We start from the raw sequence: 5,902 nt of genomic DNA, 5'->3' as shown, positions 1-5,902 counted from the left end.
GTGAGCGTAATTTGATTCTTGTACCCATTGCGTCATAAATTACATTATTGTGAGTGTTTATAGGTAACTCTCTTGTTATGAGGGCACATGTTTGACGAATGAGGGTGATTTGTATGATGTCTTTGATTGAATGATATACAAGAGTTTGCCACTAAGGTGAGTCAATTCTTGAGGCTAGGATGTTTTGGAGTAGTGTTCTTGAACTTTCAATTGTGTAAATAACGTGCTTTGTATAGGAACTTACATTTCGTGTAGTCATTATAGTACTAGCTTGAGTGTCTATATTTTAGTAGAAGTGTAGCGGCACCTCAGATTTTTATGCTTAGAATAAAGAGTTGTTCGAGGACTAACACAAGTGTGGGGTGTTGATCTGAGGTGATTTTATGCACTTTGGTATCATTATTCTAGCTTATTTCGCCTTATTTTGAGAGCAATTAGTGTTTTTAACGTGTTATATAAATAAGCATTTAGTTTTCCAAATATGTATTTACAATGTCCAATGTATTTTTCAAATAAGTTTGTGCTTAATTGAGTCATTTAGAGTTTAACCCGGAAAACTAGTTTTACTGGCTTGAGCTAGGTGTGTGTAGTTCGCTTCTTTGGATTCTAATATGTTTAATTTGTTTCAAATGTTTTAAATGTGTAATTATGAGTGGAATAACTTGTTTTTAATAGGCAAAGTTTAATTTGATTAATTCAAGAGTCGAAATAATAAGTGGAAGATCATTACGAATTTGCCTTATCTTAGCTTGTATTTTGATTCATCGTTGCGAATATTGTATTGTTTTGATCTTTAATATATTGTGTGTGATATTGCTGGAGACTTTGTGAGCTGAATACGATTATATATTGATTATTTAAAGGCCAAAAATTCATGTTTCCGCACGATATACATGTGTCGCATGGTCCATTTCAGTTCCCCCGTGCCTTATAAAAATTGTGAGATGCAAATTCTAGTGGAGGCATGTGATATGTGTGCGATGCACCCTCCATTTCGGTGCACTACTGCGTGCGTCGCATGCTAGTTAGGCATGCGATTCCACCATCCAATTCATAAACAACTTCCATACCTGGTTTGGGATTGCTTATTTATTAAACAAAACAATACACATAATTGGCTGGTAGGGAATCTAATAGTGGGTATATTTTGGAATGCGTGCAATTTTTCAAATTTGACACAAATTATGAATATGTGGTTATAAATAAATTGCACACAACTGGATGCTAGGGAGAATTTTTCAACAAATTCAGTAGACAAGACCTGGACACAGAATTCGGCAGCTGTTATTTCTTCTATTTAGGTTTTTATTATTTTATGTAGCTTTTAATTTTCATATCATGTATTAGATTAATTAGATCGTGATTATGAATATTATCAGCTAAAAATCTTCTTTTCGGGGTTGAAGCTAAGGGCATGAGTACTATTATTTTGGATTAATTTTGATTAATTTTGCTTATTATATTTGATTGTTTGTTTATTCTTAATTTAATTATTTTATGGATTGATCCCTCGTAAAATACATATATTGTCGACCTTTTAATCTCGGAAGAGGGAATAGGGAGATAGAACATGGGAATAGACAAAATTTGGATTTTTATTATTTTATAAAATAAAGAATTAAACTTATCACCCAGGACAAGGATGATCTTAGATGCCTTACATGATTCAAACATAGGATGATAGGGTTAATTAACATAATTGGATTATTACATCCTCGCTTCGCAATGTAGTTGTAATGTCCATATTAGGTAAAATATTAGAGGTTGGGAAACAATGATCATGCAATTAACCCAACGAATCAACAACCAAGATAAGCAAATTGATATATGAAATTCAATAACATAGTATGATTGTTCGAAGTGCTTTAACCCTGGGCTTTCTCCTATTGATTGTTCTAAGTACTTTTATTTACGTATTATTACTTTAGTTTTAATTATCAATTTCCAAACTCTCTTTTGGGTACTCTTTCATTGAATTAATCTAAATTGTAAACTGAAATCAAATCGTCGCCAAATCATATCTTTGTGGGATCGATAACTTGGCTTTCTTGAACGCCTCTATATTACTTGGAAGGCCACGTACACTTACGTGTTCGGTGTCAAGTGTTTGGTGCCTTTTTTGGGGACTTGTATTTTCGCAATTGTTTATATTATTTTTACTTTTAGATTTATTTGGTGTCTTTACGCTTGGTCTTGGTTTTGTTATTTTGAAAAATAAGTTTTTAAGTTGATAAGCTGACAAGGGATTAGGATTTGGTAGAACCAAACTCCGAACCCAGGCAAGACTTTCACCAACGTTAGAGAGAAGTAATACTTCTCCCTAGAATTCCTTAAATCCAAGATGACAAACAGAATACTGCTCCAATGGCTGAAGAACAACCAGCCCAATGGACAGTTAGGGAAGTGGTAGTCCCACTCACAATGAACTTGACTTCCCCAATCTAAAGACCAGCAGCTGGGAGGTATTTTGAGTTAAAATACAATATGATGTTGGTTTTTATCAGCAATGGATAGTTTGTAGGGCTTTCACACGATTATCCACAAGTCCACTTGCAGACTTTCATAGAGCTTATTGATATATTCACTCCGACTGGGGTGACTTCAGATTATGTGTCCTTTAGGGAAGTGAAAAAGTGGTTGAATGTGGAGTCGGACAATTTAATAACATCATGGGATGACTTAGCCAAAAAGTTCCTCATTAGATTTTTTCCATTAGGCAAGACTGGGAGACTTCATAGTAAGATAGTAAGCTTCAAACAAAAGCCTGATGAAAACCTCTATCATGCTTGGGAACGCTTTAAGGCTCTTCTTCAGGATTGTCCACATAGCCAACAGTCAAATAAGGTACTTCCTCACACTTTTTTAGAAGCTTTCAATCATAATACGAAGATTTTATTAGATTCAGCCGCAGGTAGTGAAGCGCTGGAATTGACTTATGATGAGCTGTACACATTGCTGAATTGCATAGCACAAGGAAATATAGATAGACATTCAGATTCTAGAAGTCCCACAAAAAGAATTATGGGTGTATTGGAGGTGGACCAATTCACAGCTTTATCAGCACAGGTTTTTGCACTACAAAATTTTATCAACATATCATTTAGTAGGATGAAGTTGAAAGCCACAAAACATACAGCCACAGTCAATGTCGTCCAATAAGCTGCAAGTTGGTGCGAGGTATGCGAAAATAGTGGTCATACAACGGCCATGTGTGCTTCAAATTTGGAATCTGTGATGTACATAGGTAATGATCAAAAGCCAAATTATCGTAATGCCTACAACATAAAGTGGAAGACTCAACCACTAAATCAACCATGGAACGGCCCACAGCCGCATGCCCAATCAAATCAGTCAAGGAGCAACATGGAATCAAATTGTTGCCAAATCAAGTCTCTTGCACTGAATTGCTTTAGTTTTAATTACCAATTTTCAAAATCTCTTTTGGTTACTCTTGCACTGAATTAATCTAAATTTTGAACTAAAATCAAATCATTGCCAAATCAAGTCTCTGTGGGATCGATAACTCAGCTTTCTTAAAGGCTATTATATTACTTGGTAAACCACGTACACTTACGTGTGTACTTGGGCGCTATCATATGGCCTCTTCTTAGTCGTAACCAATACATATGAGTCGTATACTTCTCAATCGGATGGAATAAATTTTCAACTTGAGTGTACTATATTCTATACGGATGAAGCTTATAAGTTAAGGGTTAAGTCTTACCATTTGGTTATGACTCAGTGGTGTCCACTCGTACCCTTGATACTGTATATGAACTAGGAAGATCCTACGGTATGAGTAAGGGTACCACTCGTACCCTATGGTACGATTACTAAGGTAGTCGTATGAGGGAGTCGTACCCCTAAACAGGGTCACTCTTCAATTTTTAAATAAGGGACTTATGGTCATTTCCCATGCCTAAAACCCTAAACCCTCTCACTATATAAGTGTGTGTAGCCTTCTAAACATCTATTTGGATGAATCAAATACCCTAAACACTCTCTCAAGCTCATCTTTGAATGATTGAAGACTAGGGTTTTAAAGAAACTCATCTAGTGGGAAGAGTCAAGTTTCTTGGTGATTCAAGTTGTTTATAGCATGTACCTCTTCCACTTTCTAAATAACTCTAAACCCATGTATTGCACACTTGGATTAGTAAGTGTATATGGTAGTTTTGAAATCAATAAAAAGGGTTTTGTTGCCTAATAATGAATAAAGTTGATACTTTCTTTGACTTGTGATTATACATTTTATTGATGATGATTTCCTTGTGTGGGTACTTTTTGTATGTGGTCTAAAATGAGGGTCTCGAGTAACCCTAACCTTAATGATTTGTACCATGAAAATAGTCTTGTTAAAGGGATACACATAAGGTGTTTGTGGAAATGTCTAAGTGCATTGCTTAGATACATGTTGGTGATGTCTTGAATTAGGAAAATAGACCATAAGAATGAATGATTGATAAATGGCAGTGTGAAGGCATAGTGATCCATGTGCTGTATAATTCATATCCTTGTTGGGTTAATGACTAATAAGGAGATTGAAGCACCTAAATGTGAAAATAAACTTGATGTGTGTATTGACCCTAAATGTGGTGAGAACTTGGTGTAAGTGTTCTAATGCATTATGAATGGTTATGTGGATCTTGATTATCACAAATGTAACTAATAATTAGTTAAATCAAGGCATGTAGTCAATTGACATGATTAGTGGTTAAATTGTTTTGTAAAGGTCAAATGTGTATCTATGGAATTGGTCTAGTGAACAGGGATGAGTCATGATAAGGACTCAATGAATATGAATACTTATAGATGGTTGGTAGAGGTCTTATTTTCCATGTATCAAATTATAATGATTCTAAATGCTTGTTAAATGGTTAATAATTGGTATTATATTAATATTGTTATCCATGTAATTAATTAAAATATGACCATGTTGGTTGATAGATAACAAAAGGGGTTCAAGTCCCTAAGTTTGAATTGAAATTATGTGTGGGACTAAAAGTTTGGTACATAAATGTTAATGAATATTTTCATGAAGACCTTATGGTCTCGAGTGGGTCTTGATGACCATAAATTGAATTGTGTATTTGAATGAGTTAAGGCATAGGCCTACTGAAATGGTCTAGAAATAAAGGCACCCATGAGGTCCAGGTGGTCATGTGTAGTGTTGAATTAGCTAAATGAGCTAAAGTCCTTATATGTAAAAATGAATTTTGTGGATGTTAATGTATGAACAAATGGACTGAGGGTCTAAATATTGACTAATGATGGTAATGTGATGGCTTGTGGAAAAAGTCCCTTTCCTTATGAAACGACTTATAGTTAAAGTCTCTCGTCTAATGACTTGTGGTTAAAGTCCCTCGTCTTATAGCTTGTTTTTGGAGTCCCTTGCTTAAAGAGATCTTTTGAGGTTAAACTACCTCTCCTTATGAAATGGCAAGTGATTAAAGTTCCATGACCGAATGAATATGTTCTCATGTGATTAAAGTTCCATGCGTACTTGAGTATGTGCATATGTGATTAGAGTTTCACGCAAAAGTGTATATGTGAGCTTGTTCTTAGAGTCCCATGCCTAATAGATTATGGTATATGGATTGAACCCTTATTTCTATGGATGGATATTTGGTCTTAGTACCTTTATTATTGAGTGTACCAACAATTGAAGTACTTTCTCTCATGATGTGTGAATGTGGTTAAAATACTTTGTCTAATATAAATGGCTTGAACCTAAGTATGGAATGCTAGAGTCCTCGACTTTATGGCTTATGATTGAAGGATTTGAGAACGTTGTTAAGTCCTGATATCTTGTGGGCATGTGATTTACCTATATGTAAAGATAAGTTTATAAATATGATTGAATATGGTATATTGATTGGTTATTGATTTATGATGTTATTTT

At 34.7% G+C, this 5,902-nt stretch overlaps 1 non-coding gene across 1 annotated transcript; it reads right to left on the bottom strand.

Annotated features, from left to right (window-relative positions):
• Nucleotides 1–2,727: 2,727 nt before the first annotated feature.
• Nucleotides 2,728–2,831, bottom strand: LOC124897437. The gene has a single exon (XR_007054156.1). It is a non-coding gene; the product is annotated as a small nucleolar RNA R71 (small nucleolar RNA).
• Between the last annotated feature and the right edge of the window lie 3,071 nt (nucleotides 2,832–5,902).

The sequence above is a fragment of the Capsicum annuum genome, chromosome 3, assembly GCF_002878395.1.
Source record: "Capsicum annuum cultivar UCD-10X-F1 chromosome 3, UCD10Xv1.1, whole genome shotgun sequence".
Lineage (NCBI taxonomy): Eukaryota > Viridiplantae > Streptophyta > Magnoliopsida > Solanales > Solanaceae > Capsicum > Capsicum annuum.
Note: the sequence above shows the minus strand (reverse complement) of the source record. Positions and strands in the feature narration are given on the sequence as shown.